Here is a 21237-nt window from a genome sequence, read left to right as displayed (position 1 = left end):
CAGATTCCGGTGTGGTATGTTTTGTCTGACCGACAGTGAGACCACGGCCAGAGCATGAATGCATCAGGGCCCCCTAACTATTTTTCTTCAACTCCTTTTTCTTCCTCTAAATTCTTTGAAATCCTTTCAGCAATCAGGGCGATTTCCTCAAAATGTGCCACTCGGGCCCGTCCTAACCATTGAGGGAGTCACTCCCTCTCGGCGGTGTGCTGTTTACATAAGTGCGGCCGTATTGGCTTTTTTTGAAAAAGCAGGGGGCACAGTATTAATTGTGTTCATACGAACCTGGCCGCTGGCAGGCATGTATTGCCGCTGATTAACACAAAGTCTGGAACCAAAGCTGTTGTCCCAGGTGCACCATGTTTGGAGAAGGAGAGCGTCCAACGCTAAATACTCCACAGAGGAAGTCTATCACAGGGCCAGAGCTGGGAGAGCCAGACCACAGTTAACCCCTTATTTAGGGGAGCTCCTGCTTCTCCAGCTCTGCATGGTTAAATGCAGAAGTGTGTGTGTGTGTGTGTGGGGGGGGGGTTCGTTTGTGTAATAGCAATCAACGTTCGGGGGGTACCGCTGGTCAGACATTAAATTCAGAGCGCCACCTCCCCTTCCCCCACTTCGGGTACTCCCCTGCTGTGTCGATAGTCTGGGATGGTTCTGCGACTGGCCGCACGTACCATTGTTTTCATTATACGACCGCACGAGCGAAACACTCCCAGTGACGTTGGCTGCGGATCGTTTTTATAAATCTTTCAGCGCAGGTCACTAAGCTGAATAGCTGCGACATGAGTGAATGGAAATTTGCGGATTAGAGCTGTGTTGTTGAGACTGGAATTGCCAAGTTGCGACACATACAACAGCTGAGGCCCGGCAGCCAAAACCCAGCTAATTAAGCGATTTCCCTCTTTGCGTCTGTCTTTTGTCCTTGTGCAGTATTCCTACTTAACTAGAACAACTTTTGTTCCATTGTACATGTCGCCCCCTTTCCCACTGTTTTTCTCAAAAGTAAACTATTTAAAAGTTGAAAAGCATTGCTGCGGTTAGCTCGATCAATAGCACTTTGAGGCAGAACAACAGTGAGACTGACCATTTGTCCACAATGTATGCTGGGGCACTGTGTGTCCTCTCCTGGCCTGTATTTTAAAGACTTGTTACATTCTTACCATGTCTGGCAGAAGCCTGAGAGGACTTATAAAGTCCAAATCATTATTTGGGAGTGCGGTTCTGGGACTTTGAAAAGCCAAGTCCACCACCCACCTCCACAGCAGCAGAGTGGAGCTCTGTTCAGTTGGTACGTTGTTTCTGCACCCAGCTGCCTGAAGCTAGTGAAACAGTGTTGATTACAGTAATTTGGCCAATCCAGAGACAGCCCAGCTGCTTTGATTTGGCCCGATTGCATTTGGGGGGAGGGGGGGGGGGGGGTAGGGTTAAACGAAGCTTATGCATCTGTCAGGGTCTGTTTGGCCTGTGCCACGCGCTCCAACGCGGCCCGGAGGTTTTCCGCCTTCCTGTTCGTCTGCTTTCTAAATTTAACTCCGGCCAGAGCAAATGCGGGGTGACAAACTGATGATGGGGTGAAGGGGATCGGTTCTGATTCCTCATTCCTGACATTGCACTTCATTAGCTCAGGCACCAAACGCCTGCGCCCCCACCCCCCAGGACGAAAAAAGGGGAGCCCCCCGTTTAATGACTACAGACACGGTGGAAACAAACCGGAATGGTTACAAATGTTTCTTTTTTTTTCTCTCTCTCTCTTCAAGTATGGGGAGGATTTTCTTTATTTGAGCGGAAATGTATGCCACTCCGATTTTCCCCTTTAAAGCAAAATTGTTTCCTTTTCAGATGGGAAAAGAACACAAACATTCAAAGGTCTGGCATTCAGATCGAAGTCCTCCAAGCGTGGCAACCCTGGCACTGCGGGCAGTGTTTCTCCGGGTGTTCACGACAGACCTCATATTCTCATGCGCCCAACTCTAAACCAACAGCGAGTCCCCCGGCCGGGCCAAGGCAGCTGGTGAAGGGAACCGGGGCTGGCCAGCATCTGGAATGAATGCAGGCACCACGGGCTGTTTTTCTTCTCTCTCTCTCTCTCTCTCTCTCTCCCCTCCTCACAGGTCCCTGGCAAAGCTCTGCCCACAGCAGGGCCCAGTCAGCGTGGAGGGAGGACAGACTAGTCAGAGAGCTCCTCGTTATCTGCCCAACTCGAGTTCTTGAAATCGACAATTATATTATTCCGAATATTAATGTACTATAAACGAATTCAGAACTTATCATTTTCCATTTAAAAGGAAATCTAACAGAGGCCTCGACACAAAGCAAGTTAATTACAGTGCATACATGTCATCGTTATTTGTGGGGCCAAACAAAATTAACATGTTACCTTGATGTTCCTGAAATCTGCATCTGCAGTATTTACATTGCTGTTTTTCATTTATGTGGCAGATGATTTTAATCAAAATGAGTCACAAGTCAACCAGAGCATATTACAAATGGTGGAGAAAGGTGTAAGCCTTTCAAATGTGTACGCTGAACATATAGAAGTCAAAGGTAAAAACCCAGATTGCAGCTGACTCCATTACAAATCTGGCCCTAATCTGGGCCTGACTGCCCCTGACTTTGACCGGATCTGTATCCGGAGTCGGCTGTCTTCCGTCAGGTGTCTAATTTTGGGATGCAGTCAGCCCCACCTTTGGCCACAGCCTGAACGATTCTCCATCAAGCCAGATGGACGAGACAGCTACGGAGCCGGAAAAGTCCATCCCACAATCACCCCCAAAGACTTCAATCTCTCAACCCACGACCATGAAGCACCTACAGTACGAAACCAGAGCGTGCATCCCCACATCATTCCCAGCGCTGTATTGTGCTCCTCGAAAGGTCTTACCTTTCAGGATATCGCGACCGTGCATATCACGCTTGGTGAGTTTCATGTCACTCATCCGTGGAGCCATGCATCTGTTGCTCTTTACAAAACCAAATGAACTGTGTTCACAGTGTCGGGTTGCCGGTGAAGGGCTGGACTGCTGGGCCTGTCAGTCGGCATACTGCAACACATTATTACTTGCGGCCCTCGCTCGGCGTGTACAGTAATTAATGTACGTACATGCTCCCGTTTCCTCTGGCCTGCGTGGGCCTCCTGCTTGCTGCTGAAACATGAATGAGTCTCTGAAGAGGTACGGGACATGACCCCAACCCCTCCACACACACACGCACGCGCGCGCGCACACACACACACACACACACACACACACACACACACACACACATATGCTGCCCAAATACAATCCTCCTATCCACACACACACACCCTCCCTGAATATGACCCTCACACACCATACACACACACACACACACACACACCCCTTCCTTTCTCTTTGCCGCTTAATCATATGTCACATTCACAAGAAGACAACACTAACAAAGTGAATATTCATTCAAACTGGCCGTCAGCACACTGAAAACACTGTGTGATGCATGTGCCATTAGGGGGAGGAAACTTCTTTTCTCTCTTGGCTGGTCGGCACGGAGCAAATTACAACATTTTTAATTAAAAAAGCATTAAATAACAGCGGACGGATGCAAGTGCCACATCAATTACGGGTCACAAAACTGCGCCGAGCGTATTTATTTTCAGACGTGGGCGCTCGGCTCAAACGAACTCGAGTTTACACTGCTCTGGTTTTGTGCCTTGCGCCTTGGACCGGACAAATATATTACCCGTTGTGTAACATTGGGGGTGTGTTTGTGTGTGTCGCTGAAGTATTACGCCAAACACGGCAAACATGTTTTACTAAATCAGCTCGTAAAGAAGACGACCCAGCCTCCATCACTGTCAGCGGCGTTGATGAGTGTGTCTGGGAAGACGTGGAGGGGCAGCAGGTCTTCCCAAAGAGGTAAATGGGTGCAGAAATCATGGCTGTGGCTAAGTGTCTGTGTGTGTGTGTTTAATGGAGCCTTTATGTAGCTGAGCATTGCTTTCCTATGTTTTGAATGTTGATGAGTGTACCGGTACTACTTTCATTATGTATGTGTGTGGATTTTTAATGCTTGTATGTTGTGCTGGGGTGCTTGTTTGTGTTCTTGTGTAGAGTACATAGCTCAGGAAGTAAGGGTGTGTAACTGTGGGTGTATGTGTGCATCTGCCTGTGCAAAACGTATTTGTATCTCTACATACAGTTGTGTGCATGTATGTGACTTTAAGAGCGTGCAATTGCTTATGTGAGCGAATAAATGTGAGTGAATCCTGCATGTGTGTATACTTGTGTGTGTGTGTGTGTGTGTGTGTGTGTGTGTGTGTGTCTGTGTGTGTCTTTCTGCAGTTTTTGCACGTGTGTAAACGTGAGTGTGTGTCTGTGTGTGTGTGTGTGTGTGTGGTAGTGCATTTCAGGGGGGAGGGCACATCTGAGAGCAATCCCACCATGTGACAGAATACAGACATAACAGTCTGGGCCGACACTTGTTCCCAGCACATAAACACTTGCCTGGGTGAGATAGGAGGAAAAGGGCCGCGGCAGCTGAGCCCCACAGCAGAGCTGCCATTTATCAACTGCTAATTAACTGTTAATTTGCCAACCTTTGGGTTCAAGCATGCAGCCAATTTATCACACCCAATAAACACATACACACACACACACACACACACACACTCCCCACTCTTCCCAGGGGGTGGTCCCGGGAGCTCTTAGAGGCCAGGGGTTGCTAACTTGACTAGTGTAGCTCTCATCTCTCTCTCTCTCTCTCTGTCAGTTTCTCTCTTTGTTTAAAGTGTTTTAAAAGAAGAAAAAAGACAGGAGTGATCCCATTTATCAAGGAAGATAGCCTACCTTTGAACTGTAACTATTGAAACAATTACATAGAATGTATTATATAATTTATACTCACATGTGAATATAGAGCATAAGCTATAACAATATAAATAATAAACAACCTGTTATTAAATATATTTTTAATATATCTACATCTATAGCAAAATTTAGACTTGGGCATCTTGGCATGGCTTATTACTACATATGTACCTACAGCAGTCCAGATTTGCAGAGTGCCAAAGGTAAACAAACAATTTTGGACTCGTGTATTAGTATGGACTTGGTGTATTGCGGTGGTGCTTCCATGTATTTGACTTGCATATGGATGAGGGGGTTGTGGGCCACATCCTGCTGGTAGAGACCTAACACTTTAACACTGCTAACACTGACAACGGAAAGTGTCTGGGAGAGGTGGTGGGTGGTGATGGCACACACACACACATACACACACAGCGGTGACAGCGGCTGTCAGAGAGAAGGTGGAAGCACACTCATAAAACATCCTTGATGACAGATGGAGCCAGTTCACTTTGTGTCTGTGCTTGTGTGTGCCTTGTCTCCAGTGCACCTATCACGCACACACATATACTGTACGCCTGCATACACCTTCTCTATCACTTTGTCTCACAGACACACAGGCGCACACACAGGCATACACACACAACACACCCACACAATTGACAAATCACTTCATTACACTGTGATGGGATGGCCTCTTAGATGTCAATTTGAAACATGAATGGTAATATCCGTAATTCACTATCTAGATTTTAGCTATATAGGTTTATCTGAAATTTGGCAAATGTAGAGTGCTGGCTACTACACCTGTAAATTATCCTTTGGTAGTGCTCATTATGTGAACTACAATGAAATCAACTAACAACCATTTTTAATTTGTAACTTTCTTTCACATGAAACATCAGTGTATATTTGCACATTTCTCATTGCCAGGAAGGCCATGCCAATAGCTGTTGCTTTTGGCATTAAATAGGCTGCGATGTTGATTTTACTGTACAAAGCAACATAGTAACCAGGTTGCCAAGAGGAAGGCAGCATAACACAGAAACTACAATGCCGCTGTTTACAGCAACAATTACCGTTCTTCAATGTTACAAGTATGTAGTCTTGTATGCCAGGAAAAGTAAGCTATTTGACCACTTCTTTCTGTCTTTGTTTCTTTTCTTCTCTCTCTCTTTCTAAATGATCATGTTACACCCAATTAAACCCAGTCCGTAGGGTGGCTAATCCTAACAAATTACCCATCAATTTTATAATAAATGTAAGTCTAATGTCAATTACCGGAGAAAAAAGAAAGTTCCAATTATTGGTGTTTGAATTCCAGCTTTTTCAGTGCAATCACCACACTGTTCAAGTAAACAAGGGCGGGAGAGGTTTTTTGTTTCGCTCAGAGTTGTCATTAGGCGAAGGTATGCCCAGAGATAGCAGAGTGACTGTTGAGTCCCACCGCAATTAAGATCACTCATGCGTACAGCGCAGGGATCGGTGCCAAATTGAGCCGTTTTGCAGCTATTTGACTTTCCTCTTCAAATCTCCAGGGCCCTTTTTTGAGAAAGGACAGACTGTTTACAAACAGTCTCCGATTGCACGGCTCGGCTTTTGCGAGGTGGAGGACCGCAGGAGGACCACCACGCACCTGTCAGATGGCTTCAAGTGCCAGGACTTGGACTTGGTGAACACATGTTTAGCCTCAACTCCAAAACAGCAGTCCACTGAAGTTTACTTATCCCACTATTATTTATCTGGGTAAATAAGCATGGTGTTTTCTTTTTTTTCTTCTTACATTTGCTAACAATGATGTAGGTCTAAATATGTTTTTTTCACCCCTACTTAATCTTTTAAAAGCTCTACTGTGGACTTATTAACATTTTATAAATAGCTCCTTCATTGACTATTTCAAGGGCACTTCCACTGGGTCACTGTGTGTCAGCCAGTGTCCACGTCCTCGATTAATTCTCGTCACACAGAGTATTTGTGAAATATGAAAATGACCGTGGCTCCTTTTTCCAATTTGGCTAACGGTATTTGCATGGGTGTGTGTGTGTGTGTGTGTGTGGGGGGGGGCTGATTTTGACTTGGGGAGGTCAACAGAGCTTGTGAGTGTTGCTGCACCAGCTGGTTTTCCCTGGGCTGGCCCTGGTCTGTCTAATGGGGCCTGATAGGCCCACCGGGGTATTTCCTTACACCCGCCGCGGCCAGCACCGCCGCTTGATCAAGCCCAGGACTCAGTGTGGTCATTCATGCGATGCCCCCGCGCACGTGTGGGTCTCTCTGTGTGTGTGTGTGTGTGGGTCTCTGTGTGTGTGGGTCTGTGTGAGAGCTTACGCTAATGACAGCCCCCCACCCCATCTGTAATCACTGGAGAGAGAGAGGGAGGGGGTGGAGGGACTAAGGGACTGCGGGAAGGAGAGAGAGAGAGAGAGAGAGAGAGAGAGAGAGACCTGTGGTGAGGCCAGATCTGTTCAAGATGCCTGCAATCAAGTGCTCAAGAGCGTGTCATTGCTCTACCCTCCATGTATGTGCACGCGCACACACACACACACACACACACACACACACACACACACACCACACACTGCTTTTGCTTACTTCATTCCAGCTTTCTTGAGACAAAGAGTGTGAAAGTGTTAATTTCCATATGCATAACTCAATTAATTTCCATGTTGGCCCAGTTGGACATATATCATAATACGATATATATATATATATAAATTATATCCATATATAATCACCATACATGTATACCATGCAGCTCATGTTCATATAGCAGCCATGTCCTCACATAGAGACTCATGCTTTGGGACTAAGGAGTTTCCTGTGGTGGCTTTGAACATCCCTTCATGGCACAAGTAAAAGCATACATGAAATATAATATGCATATGACTATTGCTCTAATTACTAGGTATGAGAACCCCTCCAAAAAAATCACTAAATATGTGTATGAATATATGTTTTTGTAAGGCATTATAAGGCACTTGCTCTGTATTACGGTTCCAATGGGTACGTTTCTTTACTCTGTAAAATTGTTGACACACGTTGTGTAAAGCTGAAGCTTTAAATGGCCATGACAACAGTGACTGTGACCCTACTTTATGTTATTTATTCCTACCATAGAAATACAAACAGCAAAACGTATAGTTTATGCTCTATGTCAAATTCTGATTAGGAAGCCTATTAACACATGAGGAGCCAAATGAAATAATGCCCCATATTGATCCATTGCTCCATAACGGTTAAACTAATGACAAACATAAAGTGCATCTGTTCAGTTCTGTAAATGATGATTGATCCTATGGTGGTTGATTCTACTCCTTCCAAATTCTACGACCATTACTACAGTGTATGTAATGAGTAATAATATACCACAAACTTCCCATGTTTCTATCCCTAACTTAAACTCCAAATACCTGTATATTACGAATATGTACAAATGTAAGTATATTGTATTCACTAATTGAATATTAAGTGCATAATCTCTGGACATGTAATAGAAATTGAAACCCTAACTGTCTATATCAAGACATTATAGAGCTTAAGAAGTTTTACAGGTGTGGTTTTTAGAAATAGATTAATCTTTTCAATGTGTGTGTATTCTGAGTCTGTGTTTGGACAAGCTGAACTATTTCACTTCAAAAGCTAATAGAGAAAGATGAATGAATGAGTGCAGCCTGCAATCAAAGACATAGGTTCACATTTGAATGATTTAAGAGTGCTTCAGTGGGTGTGTGTGTGTGTGTCCGTCCAACCATCCTGTGTGTGTGCGAATGTGCTCAAGTATTTTCAAGATGGAATCATAATTTGGTGTACTTTCTTAATCCAAGTAACAGAAGCAAGCCATCTAATGGTTTGATGAGAGCGTATGAGGGAGGTGTGTGATGGTTTTCTCATTTCCTCTTGGTAGAGACTTGCCAAACGTTAGCACACACCTCTTCCAACATGTGGGCTTCCACGCAGCAAGTAGCATAAAGTGCTGGACACTGGGAACTAACTACACAGGTTAGACATGCCATGGAAAACAGCCAAAGAGTTATTTACATTACACAGACACTTTACATTCAAAACTATTTACAGTATTGTACGCCTGTACAATTATGTTTCCCATTTACCTTCAAGGACCATAGAGTTCTGACTGTACTACCATACTTTGACCTTGTTTGTGACCCTGAGCCACTGCAGTATCGTGCAAAAGAGAGTAGATATAGCATCTCAAAGTCGTACCACGGACATTCCTAGGCACAGACGCAGCGCACAGAGAGTACAACCGAGTCCCACCAAATCAGTGTGGTGCGCCTCTCTCCTGCCCATATAAAATCCGACGTTAGAAATGTGATTTCTGCGCCGCTGGCGTGAGGCATTGTCCCCGCTCTGTGATCATCAGCAGGCCCCTAGATGCCATTACCAGAGCGGAGTCCGCGTCGAAAATGTTTGTGCCACATGCAGGGAAAACAGCACTCAATCACGCCACTTTAACTTTAATTATTCTGGTTTCCTCTCTAGTCTGGTGCCCACGCTTTGAAACCAAAGAAACAGAAAATAAACACTCTTTGCCCCGTAAAAGAAAACACAGCAGCCTTTTTTCTCCTCCTGCCCACCCTCCCACCCTCTCTCTCCCTCTCTTTCTTTCTCTCTTTGTCTTTCCAAACACAGAACCCTACTCAGCAAAAAAACCTGTGGGTTGTCTGAACCGCCCCCAATCCCCCCCCCCCCCCCACACACACACACACACATTCACTCCACATAGGTGCATGTGTGTGTGACTACTTGGCAAGGTGTCGCGTTGTAAACCAGACCCCCTCGCTCTGCCTGCTTGTTCCCCTGTCGAAGCGGGCCAATGGTCTGGACACTGTGCAGGCGGGTTGGTCGGTGGGCCCGGGGCACTGAACAGGCCCCCTTCTCAGTATTATCACAGCTGCGCCCGTGCCAGCCGGACACATTTGCCTGTAATTCACCTGAATTGGGGCATGGCGAAACAGCCCTGCCCGCCTGCCGGCCTCCCCCTCTGCCGGATCGCCGGTAACGCGTCCTAATGGTTTGTTTATTTTGAAGGTTTTGCTCTGAGCAAATCATTCCTTATCTGTCATTCGCTTATTGTCCCACTGCGGCCCGGTGAAGGGGGTGTAAGGGGAGGGTGTGTGTGTGTGTGTGTGTGTGTGTGTGGGTGTGTGCGGGTGTGTGCGTGTGTGCGTGTGTGTGTGTGCGTGCGTGTGCGTGTGCGTGTGGGTGTGGGTGTGTGTTACCTTTAGTTCTTTTAATTGGAGAGTTCCCCTTGTTCACTTAGCTAAACAGCCCAGCTTGACGAAGGGAAAAGAAAGAAAAGGAAAAAAGGAAAGAACGTCGTCTTGTGATTTTAATGCTTTTGCTTGCTCCCGTCATCCCCATAGTAACATTAAACAAAACGTCTCACTCCAATAGGTCAGCCTCCAGCCAGATCAAGAATGTTTTTAGACTCCCTAAAAATACATTATAATTGCAGACTGCTCAAGACAAAGCCGTTTAGCATGGCCGTAGAGCATTGTAACCAAAGAATGACTCTCTCTAATTCATGCGAATGTGGTGAGTAACGTGTTAGCCACACAAAAAAAAACTCCCACTCTGAGGTAGCAGCTACAGGCTGCCATTTTATTGTTATCTCTCTTTTTTAAAAATACACCCGCGCTTATTTCTATCTATTTCTGGTCCTCCACTGACGGCAGAGAATGCTGCTGAAAACTTCTCATCGCTTTTCCTCAGCCAAACACATTGTACACCATACTTTGATGGATTGATGTTGGCCCACGTATTTCTATAAACAACTCAACAATGGCACAGCAGAGGACAGTTCAGCTCAGTACAGATAGAACTTTTATAGTGCAAGGGAGAGGGCCAAACACAAAAAGGAGCCCGAGAAACAAAAACCTTCAAAAAAAAAAAAAACGTTAAAATGGGGTGAGTATATTTTGAAACATGACTAAATAACAGGGTAGCAAATGTGCCTTGACGCCCTAATGGTCATTTTTAATAGCCCTTTGGGTGTCTTGTCATGCCTCTCTCTCTTGTTCTCTTTCTCTCTCTCCCCTCTCTCTCCCTCCCCTCTCTCTTCCCTCCCTCCCTCTCCTCATTGCTCTCTGTGGTGAGAAGCAGTTTGACTTGTGCATGGATAGGGCTCTTTGTTTTCTAAACGTGCCACAGACTAAAGGAGGCCGAGTGAGACCAAAGCGCCCTGCTTCTGGCAACTCAACTCTGCCAGTCCTTAAAGACCCCTACACGCCACACTCCACTGGCAACACACACACACATCCTCACTCTCTTTCACTCACTAACTCCTCTCTCTCTTTCTCTCTCCCACACACCGTTGCACACACATACACACGCACACTCACACATACACACTCTCCTCCTCAAGCACTATCTGCTACCACTTACTCTGAAATGCAACAAATTTACTTATAATTGCTTGAATTCTGCCATGCTTGTAAATACTTGTGTCCTGACAGTTCATTTGTTTTATTTGATTGCTGTGGTATATTTATAGTGCAGGAATGGATGGGGTTGGGGTAGGGGGCACTCCATTCGGAGGGTATGGGTAGGAATTCACAGCATGCGGGTTCCGTGTGTCATCCACATGGAGCTCAAAGACAAAAGCAGCCAGATCATTATTCTCTGGGTTGGGATTGTTTATTTACTCACACGGCGCTGTGGAGAACAGATCCATAATTGCGAGCTTGGCCGGGCCAGGCTGGAGGCATTTCCTTCAGCTCCACACGGATTTAGTATTGCTCCTCCAAGTCCAGAAAAAAAGATAATTACTTTCTAACTTTTTTGCATTGTTATTGTGTTGACTTTGTTTACTTTGTGCTATTTCTACAGTAGTTGATGTTTTCTCACTTAAAAGACTTGCTCAGTCACTCAATCAGCTAAACAAATCGTCATTTCATCATCTTCCCCCCTAAATATTATTTATACATGGGTTATCATAGGTACACAGTCTATTCACTGTATAGGTTGTATCCTCTTAACTACTGTGCTATCTCATTCAACCAGAAAATGGAACACCAGAACCAGAAACACAGAAAAATGATAAATCGCCTAACTGAAACGATGAAAAGTGGCTTTTATCCAGCCACCCATGGCAGAGATAGGGAGGTGGCAGTGGTGGTGGGGGTGTTGGACCAGAGGCCATCAACATGGTTCGCAGCCATGCATCCCTGTGGAAAGCATTCATTGTGTCGGCTGTCACTGAGCACAGTCACCCCCCCCCACACACACACACACACATACACATACACACCCACACCATTACCAGTGAGCTCAGCGACCCCATATGTTTGCTTAGCTCTTGACGGGGCAGATGCTTGGTGAGGATTGAGGTGCTGTTGTCCCTGCCACTTATCATCGAGTGTTTGAGCAGTGCAGACGGTAATTAGAGGTCCGTCCGTCACCTCACCTTGGTGGCGGCGGCCACGGCGCTTGCGAGCGAGCGGCCATTACAGCACAATAGGAGCTAGGAAGTGCCCGCATCTGTCCTCGAAGCGCTGCCATCCGTGCCGCGGTCACGCACCATTTCAGCCTCACAATCGCCCGCGGAGGCGCTCTTGATTAAAGAGGCGATATGGTGGGCGGGTGGGAGGGATGAACGCCACAGACTATACACACACACACAGACACACACACAGACACAGACACACACACACACACACACACACACACGGCAACTGGGTCTGTCAACAGAGGGTTTGTGGTTTGAGTGCTAAGCATAAGTAATAGTAAAGCTGCCAGCTTTTGAGAAAAGAATTAGTGGAGATTTGAACTTGTAAAAATAAGTGGATCTTAATGTTGACCCATGTGCTCTCACAAGGTGCTGAGACACTTTGTGTAATCCCTTGAGTCTGTTTTCTCCATGTGTAATGCACCACTGCGCTATCCTTAATGTAAATGTTTTAATAAGATGCAAACCATTCAACATTCTGAACACCTAATAAACTGCATCTGATTGGTTCTCACACATCCATAATTAACTCATTTGATATAACTTGTTTCAACTGACCTTCATTCAACTGCACATATTACATGACCCGTTGCTCTAGTCTAAAATAATTCAGGTTCATCATGAGTGGCTATCTACAGTATGTTTAAACTAGCAGTGGGCACAAGGTCCAGTGCCTGTTGTCGGTGCCCAAGTGAGCCCATGTACTGTAGAATTAATCCGGCTTTCATTTATTTCTTGTTTGTGTAATGCATTTCTTCCACATATTAGTGCAATCCAAAGGGGACTTTTTGCAACCACAGTCTTATTTCCTTAATTGTAAAAAAAAATGTGTGTTTCTCTGGTTATTTAGCCAAATGCAACATTTGTAAAGATAGATAGTGCATGGTGCATGGATTATTTAGAGATGACTGTTTATATTCTACATAACATCTTTCTTTGACATACTTTCATAATATCAAACACATGTGCTAGATATTTTTCAATACTTGACTTTTTTACCATTAACAATGATTAGGATACTAAATTATTCTTGAATGACTGCTAAGAAGGGAAACAGGCTTAAAAATCCTGTACATTACCTGAGCATGGTTGAAATTTCTGAGCATTTGGACTTAGATTTGGACGTTATTCTACATTACCTGAGAACGCACAGGCTTCCTAGGTGCTGACGCGTCACGCTGACTGTTGCTGTGGCTGCTCTCTGAGGAGAGACAGGACTCAGATGCACTCCCCAGCCCTCCAGTGCTGCTTAAAGAAAGAGAGGAGCAATTATTTACACTTCACAGGGTGAGAGGGCAGTCGAGTGTGTGTGTGTGTGTGTGTGGGCATGTGTTGTGGAGAAGGTTGGAGGGGAGGGGGGTAATAGGAGCAGTGGGGTAGGCACCTTGCACCTCTTGTTGAAGCTGAGGGATGTGGGGTGGTGGGGGGTACATGGCATGAGTGATTTTACCCATGCACCCCGTCTGGTTTTGGAAAAGGTCTGCACAGGGCAAAGGTGCTCCATTGGAAGACCTGTGCTCAAATGGGTGCACACACGCACACACACACAGACACACACACAAACACACACACAGACGCACACAATGTGCTTGCAGGCAAACACACACAGACACTCAAAGGCATATTTCATAAGGCAATTGGCTTATAGGAAACACATGGGCCTTGCCCTGTGCAGACCTTTAAGCTTAATTATTGTGATTATTTGGATTTGAAGGGCTCTTTTCTCTGAGACTGATAAATGACCAAAACACCATTACAACCACAACACAATTTCACATTTTCTAGATTTGTATATGTTTTAAAACGTAGTCATGGGATGTTAATTAGAGAAATCTCAGTTAAAAATAAAAATAACATCAATTTACATTTTTGCTATGGTAACTTGGTAACTTCAAAACAAATGGAGGCAGTTAGCTCATTTAAATGAAAAGAAAAAAACTTCCCCTACATTGTCAGTCTTAGATCTCACATAATTATTTAGATTGACTGCATAAGCAAGAGAATATTTGTGGTAACCACTGGGTAAAATACTCCCTTTTAAACGGCCTGAAATTAAGGACAGAATAATCCCTGTCAGTCGCCGAAGTCTGTCTCGTATCACACCGGAATGTATCTAACAGAGCTGTACCGCATTTACTCTTCTAACGTAAACGGCCAGGGACCATCCTCCGCACGCCAGGAGGGGGTAGAAAGCAGAGGCAGTGTGGAGGTGGGGGATAGATGAGTGGAACTTCAGTGTTTTTTTTTTGTTTTTTTTTGGGGGGGGGGGCACTGCAGCCGGCGGGTGTGTGCGACCACATAATTTCTGTCAGAGGGACCCGCGCTTCCTCTGTGTGTTGTCATTACGCTCCCAATAAGCCACATAAAAAGCTTCAGTGCCTCCCTCGGCCGTCCTGGGCTAAGCGGAGAGAGCCAGGCCTAGAGAGACCTTGTCAGACGCATTGCCCTGATTGACCGATTTCCCCCCCCCCCCTTCTTCTTTGAAAAAGGAAGCCGTGGTCTATATCAGGGCTTTTGACGACATAACTAGCCTGTTAATACCGAGAGGAAGTGCCCGGGGTCAGGGAGCTCTCTGCCGCTTGACCCCTGGGGGTCGCAGAGAGCACAGCCTAAGGGTGGCACAAAGCACAGAATGAACTCTAATGATTTAGATGATATCTATTACACCGGCCCGACAGGAAGGACAAGCTCTTGGGGTAATCTGGTGGACAGAGGGAAAAAAAGGTAGAGACAGAGACTTGAAACAAAACCGTTATGTTTCAGAAGGCTACTTCACTGATCCAAACTGACATCTGGGTCCTGATCAACTAACACGCAAGCTTGTGATTTATAACTCCAAACGTATTATAAACCTCAATGGGTTCTGTTTATTCTTGTTATTTTTGACAATGATTCAATATCTGACACTGAGTCAGTGAAGCAAACTTAAGTGTTTTTAAGTGTTTTTGTCACTTATTCATTCTCTTGTTTTGTTTACATAGTTACATATTTGTTTACTTTCTAAGCCTAGAAATGACTTTAGCACCTCATTAGGCTCCACCATGTTCTTTCACTCCCTGTGTGTGTGTGTGTGTGTGTGCGTGTCTGTGTGTGTGTACTCTTCCACAATAATGCCTGTCAGAGAAGTCATCTCTCCTCAGGTAGACTATACAAGAGCTTGTGTTGGCTTGGCTGGAAATGGGCCTTTTGTGTGGCCATCCAAGCGACTTGGTGATGTGTGGCGCATTGAATTTCCCCTTAAATGCCCTGTAAACACGTGGCTTATGCATGGCAAAAAAAAAAACATACCCTAGTCAAAAAAGGGATGCTTTCAAAAGCAATTTCCGTCCCATACTACCGCATGTAAACAGAGTAATTGTGCCTGAGAGAGACCCTGCAGCAGCTGAATGCAATTTATATGCATCTCATTCGGAGCAAAAACTGGCAAACATATATTGTTGCCACTGATGATAATGATAACACTACTGTTGTAAACCAACTTGGAGTTTGCATTTCCTATTATGGTAGTGGCTGATGCAGTAGCCGAAGTCTCACCAGTGGTGGTTGCAGTTGCAATGCCGCCTTAAAGTCATTTAATGTAACGAGCTGTTTAAAGAGGAGGAGTAAAAGACAAAAAGGTAATGTTGCTTGCCTAAGCAAAGATATAAGGCGGCGTGACCATAGTTAGAGGATGGTAATTCACCGCCTGCCCACGGAACCACAAAGCTCTCAGTAAAGTGATACAAACAGAGCATTATTTAAACAGTCATCTTCAATGACTCAGGGGGCCCCCGCAGTTAAAAAGTGGCTGCATTTGGGGACACTCTTGACATTATCCTGAAGTTATTGCCCAAGTACTTCCTTATGCACTCCGGGGTTGCTTACACAGAGAATGGCCGCGTTCATACATACGGGTAACAGACCAGATGTTTGCATTTGTGAGTTCCGAGTCTAAATTTGTAGCATCTGTTGCCAGACCCGCTCTGTTTACCGAGTCCCAAAAAAAGGAGGACAAAAAAAGTAAGATTATAGGTGTTTATTCACATCCCGAGGATTTGATCACACGGCAGTGTGAACCACTTCACAACACTTCACGAATGCCAGGGGTCACGGAGAGTTTACAGACGCTATATCAGCATCCTCGCTGTTATGACCTCAGTGCTATTTGAAATCTGTATTTAGTGCAGCATGTCATATATGTTACATTTACCCAAGGATCAAATAAAATATGTGCATATTTCCAGGCGCAGTCGGTTCAGACTATTTCAGCGTAAAGGTTTATCGAGACTGAATTGTAGCCTCACAAAACACTCCAAAGGCCTTGCTTCCATGCTCTCTAAACTGAGGAAATCACTGTAACATAAGTCAGATCTTAGACTCTTCAAAACCTTGTGCATGCCTCTGTTTTTTGTTATCTAAATGTCATGTTGTACACCATCCAACACAGCTGTCTCTGCTATCAGTTTGATGCCTATGAATTTCTCTCTGTTTCTCAGTGTACCCAATTTACTGAACATAGGTTACAGATTACATATATCACTGATTTGTTCTTTGTGGGCTCCATCTGCCTGCCTCAATGCAGATCATATATTTGGATGTGAAAAATATCTGCAATTATATTTTTAAAAAGATTAAAAAATTAAAAAAGAATCCTGAGATAGACTATTTAAGACAAAATTACATTTTGGGAGAAATGGTAATTTGTAAATTGTAATTTCATATTAACACTTAATGGATGTGGATGCGCTTTTGAGTATTTGTCTGACATTCTATGTCCACAATATGTTTTTAACTTTGTGTCATTAACTTGAATAAGACATCTCTGAAGTGCAGAGGCACGGCCAATACAATCAAACATTAACAGCTTGTATTAAAAAGGTGTATCGCTGTTCAGTGGTTGGCATAATCATTTTCAGTTCTGTTTCTTTAAAAGATCGCTGGCCCATTCATATTTAAGTGTGAATCATGTGACAGACCCGAACCGAATCATGTGTCAAACCCAAACCTCAAGTGCTGCATCTTGAATTTCAGGAAAGTCTTTTAGTGTCCAAAAAGTTTTGTTTTTCCATCCTGTACTTTTCTGAGACTGATATTTTCAATCGGATATAAAGTTGACAGTTTATAGTCATAATATTATGATGGTGTTCTATTTAACAGACAGTCGACACACAGGATCAAGGTTTTTCAAATACGCCCAATGCCAAACTCAGGGTATTATTATAATAACGTTTTGTTTTGTTCTGGAAATGTTGGCTGCCAGTTCAGGTGCTCTGTTCTGCGTGGGTAGTTTGCAGCAATCTTGTCCCACATTCGGCACTTGAATGTTTCGTTATTTGGGTGGGCTTCTCCCAGTCACTACACTCATTTCCTTGATGGGCAGAAAAAGTGAAGGATGAAGTGTTGTTCTGTAGCCTGGCTTTTCAGGCTTGTCAAAGGTTAAAGAAACATGCCACCATGAAAACAGTGTCTCTTGTGTTTTCCTTATGACAGACAAATCTCCCAGTTGCTCTTACTTCAGTGGAGAGAGGAAAAAGCAGGGGGGGGTGCTTTATGACAGAGTGGTTAATCCACTCAGATGGTACAATCCAAAAGTTTTTTTTTGCAAAAAGCAGTGACTGATTCCAAATGTTTTCATCATGGAGTATGAAAAGGGAAAAAAAAAACCTCAGGAATGACAAAGCCGCTCGATGGATTTCTGGATAGAAGGAAGGGAAAGCACTGCATCTGTCTCCTGTCTATCTGACTCTGCGTCTGTCTGTCTCCTCCATCCTCCGCAATCTGTGTACGACCGGCACAAAGATGTGCTATCACAAACCACAGTCTTCAACCAGGAGGAATGCACATGCACACGAGCCAGTGGTGTGGACGACCGGGGCGGTGGAACGAATTGTGCGTGCTGTTACAGTAACGTTTGCATCACCTTACCTTGCCTGGTGGCCACACAGAGACAAAGCGCCGCTCTGACATTCCTCTATAATTAGGACGAACCTCGCCCTGCATGTTTGGCCGCACCACCGGGGATTGGTTAATAAGACCACAGGGCTTTACCCCCCTCCCCAGTTGGATGGAGGATCGTGCAGGCCACTCACATCTGTGATTACCACCCCACGCTCAGTGACCATGAGTTCATTATACACATGACACTATGCAGACAGCGTTTTCAGTGCTCTGACATTCAAATTACAGTCCCACTTGCCCTTTCCTCGGGACCAATAATTCCTATAGGATCGAAGAAAGAAACAAAGAAAGAAAGGACAGAAGAAAGAAAGAAAGAAAGAAAGAAAGAAAGAAAAGGAGAAGCCTAACCAACAATCACATGAGACATAACACTGGTAAATTCACAGATCAACTCTGTACAGAGACCCAGAGCACTGCAGATTGGTTGCCTCTTTGTATTGTAGGGGCAGTTCCACCTTCACCTGCACATCCACTGTGACTGACCAGCTTGGCCATGAGAGTTGCCCATGGAGGTTTTTTATTTGCCTAGTAATGTTTTGTCATCTCCCCAGCCAGCATGCTCCAGCAGTGTTAAACTCCCGATACTCCGCCTGCCGTTGAGGCATTAAGAGCTGCGTAGAGCATCAGCTTGGCTAACTCGGAGGAGCGAGGAGCACGTATGAGTGGGAACCTGGCAGGATCATTTCCAGGGCCTCTAAATGTGCCACACTTAAGAGCCTGGGCCGGAGAAAACGGAGCCATCATTCTCAAATGGCTTTGGGGAAGAAAACACACCATAAGCCGCCGCTAGATTTTTATCGGCCCAGCTCCACTTGTGGGGACCTGCCGTCGTACTTGGGCCATCTGCTGTCCACTGCAAGAACGAACAGCCAAGCTTTCTCCTCTCTGCCTCTATAACCCTTGTGTCTTATGTTGAACAAATAATGCTTTAACTGACACTGTGTAACCCATGCATATAATATCGATATATTCTATCTTGAATACTTTTGGGTACTTACGTTGACTGAAAAGAAACAACTCTTAATAGAACTGATGGTAATTACCCTCACTTGGTCACTCTTAAGACATCTGAACACCTCACTTGTGTTAGCAATTAAGGAACAACAACTGCTCTCAATGACATTAACCAGAATGGAAAGAGGGTCAGAAGGTGAGTGACCAGAGATTTGACTATCCCCTCTCCCCAGATGAATGCAGAAGTCGCCCTCGATAAAAACAACTTTGTAAAGGGGGGGGAAATCCCTCCCCTACCTCCCAGTGAGCACTCTGCCGTTCTCAGTGTCGCTACTTTCCGTCCAAAATCCGTCATACCCAATCTATCCATAATGGCGGATCTTTTTTGATGTTAACTAACTGCTAAAACAATGTTTGCTAAACACTGCTACACGGAGACAAACAAATTGGTGGTAGAAAAAGCTTCAGGCCTGATATACGGGCTTCTTGTGCAATCCCTCTCAGGAGTACACTCCCATGTAAACATCATTAATACACTCCAAAGTACTTAGGAGAGAGAGCCACTAGCGAAGCTCTGATTTTGGTTTATTGTAAGGCGGTGAACTCTGCCACTCTCGGGCTGTGGCCGATCCATGGCAGATGTCGATGACAAAAACAGCATTTTCATGTTGCAGTGGAACTGGGCCACGTCCTCAAACAATAACAAATATGTTTCTCAAAAAGGTTGTTCTATGCTGAATTATTTGAAATTGATGTCATGCCTTAAAGATTTATGTGGGATCATGTTAAATGTCAGAGACCAAAGGGGACCAATTGGGGAGGAATTAAACAAGGGAAAAGGGGGGGGGGGGGGGGGGGGATCTGCAGCAGTCCCAGAATAATCACTTACTTATGTCAAACTATTTTTTTGTATTTATTGTGGGATTTTTTTAGGCTTATGCCTAGTTTCTATTTATTACCTTATAACCTACTTTATAACTTTTACAGTTAATTATCTCCGAAGTTACTGAGACTTCATCCTAACATTATCACGTAGTTTTAGACTTTCCATCTTTTAGACTTTCCATCTTTATGTTAGCAGGAGATAGGCACATCTATACTTTAGTACCTAAAAGACCCACACTGGGCAACTAAATATACTACTGTATAAGGTAGGTCTACTACGATTTCTTTAATGACTGACGCACTATGTCAACCAGCCTGTCCCTGGCATTTATTATTTTAGAACCTCGTTAAATATCAATTACGAGTTGAGCAAATCGCGGTAAGATGATGCTGCATATTGACAAACTGCTTGGACTACTACCACCTGGTGGTGAAGAAAGCACTTTCTAAAATATCAGTCCTTAAAAGCAGCACGAGGATCACTGCCCGGTGGTGGGCGACGAGGAAAAAGCAGAGCGAAATTGCCAGCCCCTAAAAAAATCATGAGCAATTTCTTCTTTTATTTTATTTAACCCGCAGCAGGAACAGCTTATTCGCCATAGGACCTCTGTACAGAGCATGTAACCCACAAGTAAACCCAGTAACACCACAACTGTGAACCTCGCCGCCTATATCAATCACCCCAAATGATCAGACATCGCTTGGATGTTGTTGGAGGTAACTTTCGTCTTTTCGCGCGTGCTAACCACAGAGCCAGAACTGCGGGGGTCCTGTATATTTGACTTAACTTTTGAGTACATTTGAATTATACAATTGGGTGAGTGGGATCTACTATTTTAATAGGGCATTAATGGTGTTGACCTTGGCTTGGTTTTAATTAACGTTTTGGCTGAACTCACCGGGTTGAATCATTAGCGCACAGCTTTCGACTTTTTCAACCGACACTAGAAAAGTGCAACGCCGTTGTAGTACTCTCAGACGCCGTTTCAAATGGGTTAGCGGGATTGTCAAGAAGCGAGGTTTACGGAGGCCTAAAATGTTTACGTTGAAGCTCACAAGTCTGTTCTAATTTAACTGCGTCAAGAGAAACATACTTACATTCTACGACGGTTGCAAGAGCGACATAAAAGTTCTTGGATGCGTAGACCGTCCAAAACCCATAGGCTATTCCTTGAG

The 21237-nt window shown here is 44.6% G+C and overlaps 1 protein-coding gene across 1 annotated transcript in view; it reads left to right on the top strand.

Moving 5' to 3' along the window:
- Positions 1–21237, top strand: part of barx1 (BARX homeobox 1) — a 112405-nt gene that overhangs the window by 55247 nt on the left and 35921 nt on the right. The gene's annotated exons all lie outside the window — the stretch shown is intronic.

Source organism: Alosa sapidissima, chromosome 4 (assembly GCF_018492685.1).
Source record: "Alosa sapidissima isolate fAloSap1 chromosome 4, fAloSap1.pri, whole genome shotgun sequence".
Taxonomy (NCBI): domain Eukaryota; kingdom Metazoa; phylum Chordata; class Actinopteri; order Clupeiformes; family Clupeidae; genus Alosa; species Alosa sapidissima.
Note: the sequence above shows the minus strand (reverse complement) of the source record. Positions and strands in the feature narration are given on the sequence as shown.